Raw genomic sequence first — 13008 nt, forward strand, 5'->3', positions numbered from 1 at the left:
AAATATGCATTCTCCTTCCACTGCTTTCGAGAACTACCTCGTTGGCCACCATACCTCCTCTATCCTCCCCGTCGATCAACTTATCCCCATTGATGAACTCCTAAATTCTGCTGCTTCAATCCGTATTACTCACCGGAAATTAGTGTATGTGGTTTATATATTGATGTATCCTAGATCAATTTTGTTGTATCTAATTACTAATTTTGTGTATCTATGTCAAGATACATTAAAATAGTGATTAGATACATCAAAGCTTACTATACATACATAAAAAATCAGTGTAAATTAATTGTCGTCGTCGAACTTGTCTGCAACTCGTGTGAATATCTGCACTTCGTGTGAAAACCAGTGTACATCAAAAATCACCAACTTGCTTATTACATAAACATTTTAGGTCTGCTTAGCAATAAAATGACGGTGATTTACAATCATAATTCGTAGCCAGAAACTCCACAACTTTGGATTTATGCCTCGTGAACAACTCCTGCAAAAACAAAGAAGATTAGGACACTACGCTGAAGCAGTATACTAATTTAAGACATATCGTTAGATCTTTAGCAACAAAAACTCAAAGAACAATCACAAAGTGCAGATACATCAAAGCTTGGTGTACATACGTCTTTTTATTCACCGGTGTGATCGTTGGCGGTGAAAGATGGAGCGAGGGAGGTGGACAGTAGTAATTGAGGGTCATAGGAGATCTAGTGGTGAATGGGTTTGTTTTTATTGGAAGTCAAATCAGATCCATCGCCGCGGGAAGCATCACGCCGCGAGCGTTGACAGAGGTAATTGAGGTTCTTCGGAGATGAGAGGGAAAGAGAAACGAAGAAGAAACACAACATTTGTACTGCCGGTTGCATTATGTTGAAGGTGTATGGTTGTGGTGGCTGCCGAAGATCCGGCGCCGGCGAGGTGGAGTCGAACCTCCGATGGTCGTTTGGCGGCGTGTGATGGTGGTGGCCTAATGGCTGGTTTTAGCAGTGGGTGGGAATGGTACTATGGCAGGGTGTGGGAAAATGGATTTATCGGGGAAGGGAGGTTAATGTGGATTAAATTAGCTTGTTCTCACCGTTCTCACCGAATGACCGTTCTCAGGATCCTAAATATATATATATATATATATATATATATATATATATATATATATATATATATATATATATATATATATATATATATATATATGGGCGGAACCAACAACTTTTCTATGGTGTAGCAAATTTGTAGTGCACATTTCAATACATTTTACGTTTTTAGTGACTTCACGTCGAATGTGATAATATACTACATCAGTTCCGATTTTGAAATGTCCACCAAGATACACATCAATATTTCTATTGACTTCACGGAATCCCATCGACCTATAAACACATGAGATAATAATAGTACTATACTGAAAAAACAATAAATAGAAAATTTACCTATTAAAATTTGACGTTTTCCATTTTTGAGAAAGTTGATATGATAAGCTCGAGCTTGGGTGGGCTTGGAATTGGTTCGAAGAGTTTAGCTCTTTAATGTATTTAAATTTGACGTTTTCCGTGTCAATATTGGATGAAAAATGTTTTCTTTAATGTACGAATTTTAGATATTTTACATTTCTTTATCTCATAATTTCAATTGTTTACAATATCATGAATTATCATAATTCAATAGTAATATCTCACAAAAACGTTAAAAGTAAAAGACCACCAAACTTGCCTTATTAAGAAAAACACTTGCAAATTTTCTAATTTCTTGGTAGCGGAGAAAAACAATGAAAAAGGGAGTAATTAATTCAATAACCACCGGATTTTCCAACTTCTTTAAGATTAGTAAATTTTAATGTTTCAATTAACTGTGTGGGAAATCACACAAGGGAAGAGAGTAATTAACCATTCATTAGTATTAAATGACCCGCTCTATCAAAATTTTTGGTGTAGCAATTTCATTTTTTTTCACTGTTTCTTTTTTATTTGGTGTAGCACTTGCAACATCATCCATGGCAGTGGGTCCGCCCCTATATATACATATACATACATATATATATATATATATATATATATATATATATATATATATATACATAGTAATAAGATCAAATGAGTTCTTCTCTTACATTTGAGTCCATAAGTCCCATTATGGGCCATTGGATCTTGGAAATGGAGGGCTAAGATGAGAACCCAAAAATTAAGGTTAATGCTCTAATTTTACCATCTTCCTCTAATTTTCTCATTAACTACATTAATCCTCCTCATCTTTCATTCATCAACTCATTATCACATCTCCTTATTCTCTCTCTATATCTCACTTCTCCATATTCTCTCCAAAAAAACCAAAAAAAAAACCCAAAAAACCAAACAAATAAAAAACCCAAAAAATCCAAATAAATCATTTACTCATCTTTTCCTCATTCACCATCCACCTACCACCACCCACCGGAAACCACCACAGTCGCCAACCGCCGCCGCCGCCCGACGTCATTTTTTTTTTTTTTTTTTTTTTTTTAACTTGATGTTTGGGTGTTCTTTTTATTTTTTTGTTGTTTTTTTCTCCTTATATCGTCTTGCTATATAATATTGTTTCAAATTTGTGAGTTTTTTTTATTTTAATCTTAGATCTACTAAAATAGATCAATTTTCATTGACCCGTTTTTTTTCATTTCCGTTTTTTTTTTTCAATTTTGATGTTTTGGTCTTCTTTTTTTCCGGTTATTGACATTCTTGCAAATTATAGTTTGATTTTAGTACTAAATTTATTAGTTATGAAATCTCATTTTTTACTTGTTTCTTGTTGATATCACTTGTTAATTGTCTTGTTATATATATTTGCCAAATTTCGTATTTAAAATTTTCTTTTGGTATTATGTGATTTAGGATCTATTCAAATTATTTTATCGGTTAAAATTACACTTTTTTTCGTTAACATTACACTTTTTTCCGTTAAAATTACACTTTTTTCCGTTAAAATTACACTTTTTTTGGGTTATAATCACAGTTTTTTCCTTGTTAAAAATACACTTTTTTCCGTTAAAATTACACTTTTTTCCGTTAAAATTACACTTTTTTTGGGTTATAATCACAGTTTTTTCCTTGTTAAAAATACACTTTTTTCCGTTAAAATTACACTTTTTTGTGTTAAAATTACACTTTTTTTTCCGGTTAAAATCACAGTTTTTTCCTTGTTAAAAGTACATTTTTTTCGTTAAAATTACACTTTATCGGTTAAAATTACACTTTTTTTCGGGTTAAAATTACACTTTTCCGTTAAAATTACACTTTTTTCTGTTAAAATTACACTTTTTTCCTTTAAAATTACACTTGTCTTCATTAAAGTTACATTTATCTCTACTAAGGTTATCTTCTCAATGACTAAAGTTACGCTTTTGGGTGAAGTTAGAACAATTTGGATGAAGTTCGTAAATTTGGACTAAAATTACACAATTTGGACTAAAGATACACAAATTTGGACTATAGTTATACATTTGGATTAAAATTACACTTTTATGGACTAAAATTACACTTCCGTGGACTAAAATTACACTTTTGTAGACTAAATTTATACATTTGTAGATTAAAGTTACACATTTGTAGACTAAAATTACACTTTTTTGGACTAAAATTACACTTTTGTGGACTAAAATTACACTCATCAAATGATAAAAGATACACACACTATCAATTTACTAAGTTACACTTTAGTGCACAATGATTGGAATTGCACAATCTAAATGACTCAAAATAAATGAATTGTGTAACTTTAGTTCTAATTGTGTAATTTTACTCTAAATTTAGTCGTAAATAGTGTATTATTAGTTCAAAATTATTCGTAAATAGTGTATTTTCAGTCCAAAAGTGTATCCAAAATTGTATAATTTTAGTCCAAATTTAGTTGTAAATATTGTATTCAATTTAGTCGTAAACTCCATTAGTTCGTCCAAATAGTCCAAATAGTCCAAATTAGTTAGTCCATATTGTCCAAATTGTCCAAATTAGTTAGTCCAAATTGTCCAAATAATCCAAATTAGTCTGTCTAACTTTAGTCCAAGAGTGTAACTTTAGTCATTAATAGAGATAAGTGTAATTTTAACAGGAAAAAGTGTAATTTTAACTGAAAAAAGTGTAATTTTAAAGTAGAAAGGTGTAATTTTAAAGGAAAAAAATGTAATTCCAACAAGAAAAAGTGTAATTTTAACAGGAAAAAGTGTAATTGTAATAGAATTGAGTGTAATGTTAACATAAAAAGTGTAATTGTAACAAAAAAAAGTGTAATTGTAAGAAGAAAAAGTGTAATTGTGACAGAAAAAGTGTAATTGTAACAAGAAAAAGTGTAATTCCAACAAGAAAAAGTGTAATTTTAACAGGAAAAAGTGTAATTGTAACAGAATTGAGCGTAATTTTAACATAAAAAGTGTAATTGTAACAAAAAAAGTGTAATTGTAAGAAGAAAAAGTGTAATTGTGACAAGAAAAAGTGTAATTCCAACAAGAAAAAGTGTAATTTTAACAGGAAAAAGTGTAATTGTAACAAGAAAAAGTGTAATTCCAACAAGAAAAAGTGTAATTGTAATAGAAAAAAGTGTAATTATAACAGAAATAAGGGTAATTTTAACCAAAAAAGTGTAATTTTAACCAAAAAAAGTGTAATTGTAACAAAAAAAGTGTAATTGTAACTTTAATAGGAAAAAGTGTAATTTTAACCAAAAAAAGTGTAATTTTAACAGAAATAAGACGATATTTTAGAGTATTAACAAGACAATATAACAAAATTCAAAAATTATCAAAAAATTCACAAGACAATGTAACAAAATTCAAAAATGCACCAAAAAAAAAAACGAAATTGAAATAAATAAATAAATAAAAATCTTCAAAAGTAGATCTGATTTTTTTTTAAAAAAAAAACAACTAAAAAAAATACATCCGTAGTAATTTCTAATAAAAATAAATAAATGAAAGTATCATATGCATAAATGCGTAACACTTGCCTTTATCGTATATCTTACATTCTTATCCTTCTACTATTATTCTTTTCTTCTTTGAATTATAGTTTAACAGTCAAGGATACATCTTTCGTTGTTCAATCGAAAGAAGAAATTCGTGTTGACTGTTTAGCCGGTAAATTAAAAAATACGAAACTGATGAAATCAAAACATACAAAATCAAAAAATACAAAATCAAAAAAAATACGAAATCAAAAAAAAAAAAAAAACGAAACCCAAAAAATCGAAACTGATGAGGTGGTTTTATGAGTTGTGGTATTGTTTTTTTATTTTTTATGATGAGTGGTGGTTGTGGTTGTGGTTGTGGTTGTGGTTGTGGTTGTGGTTGTGGTTGTTATATAGATCTAGATTTTTTATGGGGTGGTGGTGGTTTTTTTTATAGATCTATTTTTTTTTATGTGGTGGTGGTGGGGTGGTTGGAGAGGAAGGAGGGGGGCTCGGGTGGTGAGATGAGGAAGGAGAGGGGCTCGGGTGGTCAGAGGAGGAGGAGAGGTTGAGGGAGAGCGACGGCGCGGAAGGTGACGACGGCGGGGAAGGGGACGAAGTCAGTGGCGGGGAAGGGGAAGGGAATGGCGCCGGGAAGGTGGGGCTGCGGTGGGTTGGGTCGCCGGAGGAAGGAGGGTTGATGGAAGGAGGGGATTTTATTTTGATTTTGTTTGGGTTTTTTTTGTTTAGTTTTTTTTTTTTTTGGTTTTGTTATTGAGAGAGAATGGGAGGAAATGAAATGTATGGAATTGAATGATTAGTGAGGGGAAGAGGGAGTGGGTAAAAAGAGAGGATTAGAATTAGGAGGTGTTTAGGAATGATTAGTGAGGGAAATTAGATAGATTCATTCCTAGCCCTCCATTGAGATGCAATCTCCTCCCTCCATCTCCTTCATCCAAAGGCCCATATGAAGACTTAGGGACTCAAAAGATATGAAGGACTTAGGAGAACTTGACACTATATATATATATATATATATATACATATATACATATATATACATATATACATATATATACATATATACATATATATAGTCAAGTTCTTATAAGTGTACCTAAATATTTGAGTCCCTAAATCCTTACTACATCCCTTAGACCTTCCATTATGGATGGTTGAGATTGAAAGCAAAAAAAAAAAACACCCTTAACACTAATTAGTTTCCTATACACTAATTAATTCCACTTCCTCTCTCTAACTTTAATTATACATTCACTAATTGATTATTATACACAATTAACACTATCTTTTGTCTTCTTATGCTTTCCAGTTTATACAATTTTTTTTCGAGAGAAAGTTTTACTGTTTTACAAGTGTAATTTTAACAAAAAAAGTGTAACTTTAACAAAAAAAAGCGGTTTTGACGGATATTATTTTAAAATTTGAAATTTTGAAGCAAGTTTACGACAATTTTTGCGTTTTACGAGAATAACTTATGTTTTTACGACAACTATTATTTTGAATTTTTCAAATTTTAACACAACTCATTGTAAATTGAGTGACTTATAAGTGTAACTTTAGTCCATTAAAGTGTAATTTTAGTTCATTGAGAGTGTATCTTTAGTCCATATTAAAAGTGTAACTTTAGTCCATTAAAGTGTAATTTTAGTCCATTGAGAATGTATCTTTAGTCCATATTAAAAGTGTAACTTTAGTCCATCCAAGTGTAATTTTAGTCCATTAAAGTGTAATTTTAGTCCATTGAGATGTATCTTTAGTCCATATTAAAAGTGTAACTTTAGTCCATCAAAGTGTAATTTTAGTCCATTAAGACTGTAATTTTAGTCATTGAGAGAGTTACTTTTATCCATTAACGTATAAATGTAACTTTAATAGAGATAAATGTAACTTTAACTTTAATAGAGAAAAATGTAATTTTAATAGAGAAAAGTGTAATTTTAATGGAGAAAAGAGTAATTTTAACTTTAATAGAGAAAAGTGTAATTTTAATAGAAAAAAAAGTAATTTAAACTTTAATAGAAAAAATTGTAACTTTAATAAAGATAATTGTAATTTTACTAGAAATAAGTGTAATCTTAACTTTAATAAAAGATAAAAATCAACAAATAAAGAGAATCTGAGAAAAAAAATAGATCTAGGACACCAACAACACCAACAACCACAATAATTTCCAAATTTAAAAAAAAAAATCTGAAAAAAATAGATTTGAAAAAAAATTGATAAAATTTTTACTAGATCTGAAAACACTATAAAAGTGCAAATTTAAAGGGCTAAAAATTCTGAAAAAAAAAGAGTGAAAATTAGAGGAGAAAACAACAAATACAAAAAAAGATTAAAAAAAATGAAAAAAAACAAGAACACCACCACCAACCACCTCACTCACCACCACACAAAACAAAAACCCACCCCACTACTACCACCACCTCCACCACGGCAGGCCCCACCCCACGACAACAACACCACCCAACAACAACCACACAACACACGTCCACACCCACCTCAACTTGTCCATCCCTACCATTCGTCGCCACTATTAGCCGCCACAAGCAGCCCACCACTCGACTTAACAACGCTGCCCACGGCCGTGCTCTGTTTTTCAGATCTATTTTTTTTTATTTTTTCAGATCTATTGTAGTGGAGAATGGTGATGATGTGGTGGTCGTGGGTAGTTGTCGATGGCGGTGATTATGTTGTGGGTAGATGGCGACGGTGGTGCTGGTGTCGGCTGTTGGTGTTCGTGGTGGCTGAGCGGTGGTGTAGGAGGTGGAAGTAGGAGGACGTGTTGGTGTGGCCGTGGTGGTGAGTTGTTGTCGGGGATGGAAGGAGGAGTAGATCTGGTGCTTTTTTTTTTGTGTTTGTCGGGGATGGAAGAAGGAGTAGAAGGAGAGGGTGACAGTGGTAGTGGTCGTGGTGGTGAGTTGTTGTCGGGGATGGAAGGAGGAGAGGCGGCAAAGGAAAGAGAGGGTGACAGTGGCAGTGGTGGGGTTCGTCGTGGTGAGAGCCGATGGGGTGGTGGGTGGTGATTCCGGGAGTGGTGGTGGTAGGGGTGAGGGAGGGATTTTTGAATTTTGATTATTTGGGTTTAATTTCAATTTATTTGGTTTTTTAGAGAGAGATGAGAGAAATGTGTGAGATGAGAGAGAAGTATGTGGGAGAATAAATTGTTATAGTGGATTAGTATTTGGTTAATGTGGATTAGTGAGGGTAGTGAGAGAGAGTGCTTAATTACCCTATAATCCCCTCTTTTTTGGCTTCAATCTCAACCTTCCATCTCCTTCATCCAATGGCTCTACTGAGGATTTATGGACTTACACTTAGAGGATGAACTTACTTGAACTTAACTCTCTCTCTCTCTCTCTATATATATATATATATATATATATATATATATATATATATATATATATATATATATATATATATATATATATATATATATATATATATATATATATATATATATTTGAGATCCTATGAGAACCACTAGTATAATGAGAACCATGAGAACCACTACTACTACTATTAATAATAATAATACGAACGACATTAGAGTTTATGTTGTTTGAAACCTACGGGCACCCCCAAACCCTTCAATCTCATTCATTTTCCCATTTTCACTTCCTCACTCATCTCTCCTTCTCCCTCTTCGACCATCACCCTCTCCGTCATCCTTTCCGATCGTCCTCTCCGATCATCGTTAACCAAATCATATTTCCGTCACTTCTCAAATCTCAACTCATTCATCATAGCATTGTCGTTCCTCTAATCCGATTCAACCGCCATTACTGAGTTTTATTCCTACAAATTAAGGTAATCAGCTTCTCAAATTCATGGCGATTCTACGCCAATTTGTTCATGCTATGTAATTTTCCTTGAGATTCATCAATTTGTCTATAGCTATTACCCCTAACTTCGAGTAATTTCCCCTAATTAAGCTAATTGATTGTTCTTATATGAGGAACTCTTAGATTTGTAGTCTTATGCTTCAACCTATGTGGAATTTTAGTTTAGTTAGAGTTAAGCAATAATCTAACCCTAATTTCTTTCTTATTCATCCATTTTAATGATTTTATGATTCAAATTAGTTGATTAGGATTGTATTCCTATTTTGTACTTCTTTCGATCGTTTTCGTTCATTTCAATTGTTGTTCGATTCAAGTTACAAGTATTTCTCGCTATTTTTACCAGTTTCATCAAATAGAACAATATAAATGAGGGGGATCTGGTATTAATGAAGATTGCAATCAGATGATTTTTTAGTTGAGTTGGCACTTTCTAGTGATCTTGAATTGATGTGATTCTACTTTAATTAAGTTCATTAGAGGAAAAAAGTGGCAGGCAATGTATAATGAATTTTATGCAATAAATATTCAAATTGACAAGGATTTTAGTGCAAAGCTTTCAGATATGGTTGTGTTTTCCTGCTTCCTGAAGCCGATCTCTGAAGCGCTCCTACTCCTACTGTGAGTGCTTATGCCATTATTTTTTTTGGTGGAATGTTAGTAATATTGATAACACAGTCCCAAAAAAGGACATCATTACACCAGCTAGAGCACTGTTTTTGCGACATCTTACAGGATTAACTTAAGAAATAGAAATTACAAATCAACTAATGCCTATCATCATGCACCAATTCCTATCAGCCATCCTCATTTCTCCTTGGAACACACCTAAAATGTGTCTTTTACAGTCTTCTTTAATCTGCTGTATCAAATGACCTGGCTGTTTAACATACCCATCAATACGACTGATATTCCTGCAATTTTAAATACCATAAATCACTCCTACCACAGCAGCACACACCACTTGCCTGGCCAGAATTGAGGTACCTTTCATTTTCAGAAGTATGTCAAACTTGTTGTAAACTTGTTGATGCTGCTGCTTAGTTAACTTTTAGCTGAGAGTTGAATTTTCTGCCTTCGCTGAATCGATGCCTAGTATCCCATGAGTTAGCTTTGAGCCTTAAATGATAATACAATAGCACCATCTTAATGCATGTCACTAAGGCTGTTGCACTATTACAGTGTAAAAATAAGGGTAAGGGTATGAGTAAGGTTGTTGATGTGCTGTTTTATAGAGTAGTTATTTTTAAGACATTTTATTTTCATGAAATAAGATTCTATGTATATGAAATAAAGTTTTATGTGCATAAAATAAGGTTCTATTTGCATGAAATAAGTGTTAAATTGGTATGAAATACAATGATATGTGCATAAAATAAGGTTCTATGTGCATAAAATAAGGTTCTATGTGCATTAAAAAGTTCTTCAGTTGTATCGGTTGGTTATATTATGATACTAATTACTCTTGGTTAAGGACGTTAATTTTAAATGGGCATGAAATAAGGTTCTATGTGCATGAGATATGAAATAAGGTTCTATGTGCATGAAATATGAAATAAGGTTATATGTGCATTAAAAAGTTCTTCATTTGCATCAATTGGTTATGTTATGATACTAATTACTGTTGATTAAGGATGTACATAAATTTTATATGGGCATGAAATAAGATTATATGTGTATGAAATACGGTTCTATGTGCATGAAATAAGGTTCTTTGTACATGAAATAAGGGAAATGACTGTGGAGGAGATTTAATGTATTTACCGCTCTTTTTATGTAACTACAAGGCATTTTAGTGTATTTATTACATATCTTACTAATATGTGAGAAACATTTCTATGTACTTATGTCAATTATTTAGTACTCGTATTTATTTAGCATATTTTAAAGGCCACATGGGAACCCGAGGAAGCTATGCGAGAACGTTTTCCTAACCTTTTTGATCAGGTATGTTTGGTTACGGGGACGTAACTGTTGTCTTTTTAGGGGGGTAGGAGATGGTCGCGGTCGTGTTTTGTCTTGTTTTGTTGTTTTGTTTTGAGTCGGGGTAGTGAATTTTGTGGTGACTTGTGTAGTTCTTTGGCGTTGTTACATGTGGTTAGTATAGTCTTGTTGCGTTGTGTTGTGTCTTGTTTTAGAGTGAAGTGTGAACTTCGGGACGAAGTTCTTTTTAAGGGGGGAAGACTGTAATACTAAGGATTTTCTTTGGTGACTACTCAACCGAGTAGAGTCTACTCGGCCGAGTAGTGCTGTTGTCGTGGGTTATTTTGGTTCTGTCGAGGAATACTCGGCCGAGTATAGTGAATACTCGACCGAGTAGAGGATACTCGGCCGAGTATACACTTACTCGACCGAGTATCCGGTCTGGCGAAGTGTTATTTCGACGGTTTGATTAGGGAATGTTTAGGATTATTTTATATCCCGCGTCAGTTTCTAAAAGATCATTTCAAACTTCATCATTTCTACGTTAACCCTAATCTCTCCCTAATCACTTCCTAATCATTCCATAGCATTGTTGTGTGTGTAATCTTCGGAGTTCTTGCGTATAATTCCTCATTCTACTGTTGGTAAGTTCTATCTCTATGTTAATTGTATTCTTTGGGGTACTGTATACATATATGGAATTGGGAATATGGGGGATTGTACAATGTGTAATCGTGTTACGTGATTATTGTATAGGAGAAAACTTCGTAGAGGAGCCTTTCTGATTGTTCGAGTTTCATTTTACTGTTGATTGCTAAGGTAGGGTTTTCCCTACTCAGTTTACTGTTAATTGTTAAGACATGTTTGTTGTGTGACTATTGTTATCTGTTGATCATCGGAGTATGGGGATTGTTGTGACGACGTTGGTGTGAGGGTGTTGTGACGGCTGTGATATCTTATGATTGTGATTGGGGTGGAGTCACTTGCGGGAGTGGCTTCACACTCTAGTTCTCCCTCCGTGAAACCCGCCACGGGAGGGGATGTGCACATTAAGGGACATGGATTGTTTGTCGCTCGTTGAGGAGCTGGACTAGGTGGGATCGGCTGCGGTCACCCATTGGCGGCGAGGATTACCTGTTGCGATGGGTAATCTGGCAGGGCTACACACTTCGGTGTGTAGTCGGTTACAGTGTGAGAACGAAAGATTGGGATTGGAAGATGATCAGTTGATTACTTTGTTTGTTTGTCTTATATTGATTGAGTAATACTGACCCCGTTCTTGTTTGTGGAATCTGCGGTGATCCATTCGGGGTTGGTGAGCAGGCTTGATAGGTATTGCTAGTGATGAGCTTGGGGACAGTCATGGGGAGTGTTGTCATCACCAGTCATAGCATCACCGTCTGAGTCTTAGTTTGATCTCTTTTATTGTCAGACATTGGAGTTGTATTTTGTTGAATCAGTATTTGGATTTAGTTGATGTAAACTTTATACTTTACAGTACTTTAATAAATGTGCTCAGTTCAGACGCTTTTGATATGTACTAACCTCGGGCAACCGAGATGATAACGCACTTTCATGGTAGGGTGGTCCTTGTAAGGCACCTTGGTATGAGGGGGTGTTACAGAAACGCCCACGACACCACGCCTCACCATATGGTACCGGGACACGCCCAGACGTACCGGGTCCGGAAGCCAACTAGATCCCCTGCCAGACGTCGCGTCTCACCCACACGAGTCCCTCCGAACTTAAGCCAGTAATGTGCACATCCCCTTGGAATGGGAAGCTGGGAGACCCGAGCGCAAGACGGTTTCCCAACCGTCTTACATCTCCACAACAACCAAGTACCACCACCAAGACCTTCTACATAATACAACCGTAACCACATATGACAAATGGAGAACAAAACTAAGCATATGACCAATTCATGAGTTCAATCCCAACATGTTATGAATAACCATCCCTTAAATACCAACATGATATACCAACCGACTCACAAAAGCAATGTGAGGAAAGACACCCAAATATGCATACAAAATATTGAAACCGAGTAGGATAACCTACCTTTTCGCATTCTTCACAAATTACTTGAATCCGACTCGATTCCGTCTCATAAAACCGTCTCATAAGACCGTCTCATCCTAAACAAATTATACAACACTATTACAATGCATTCTACACTACAATAATATGAAACCCTTTATTATTAGTCATTAATTACCCATATTGCATAAGTAAGATACTAATTAATCTCCCCTAGTAAAACCCCAAATTGAGATTAATGATGCGTGCATATTATATAGACTTTTACGGTCTCTTTTGG

The sequence above is a fragment of the Silene latifolia genome, chromosome Y (genome assembly GCF_048544455.1).
Source record: "Silene latifolia isolate original U9 population chromosome Y, ASM4854445v1, whole genome shotgun sequence".
In the NCBI taxonomy this organism is placed as follows: Eukaryota; Viridiplantae; Streptophyta; class Magnoliopsida; order Caryophyllales; family Caryophyllaceae; genus Silene; species Silene latifolia.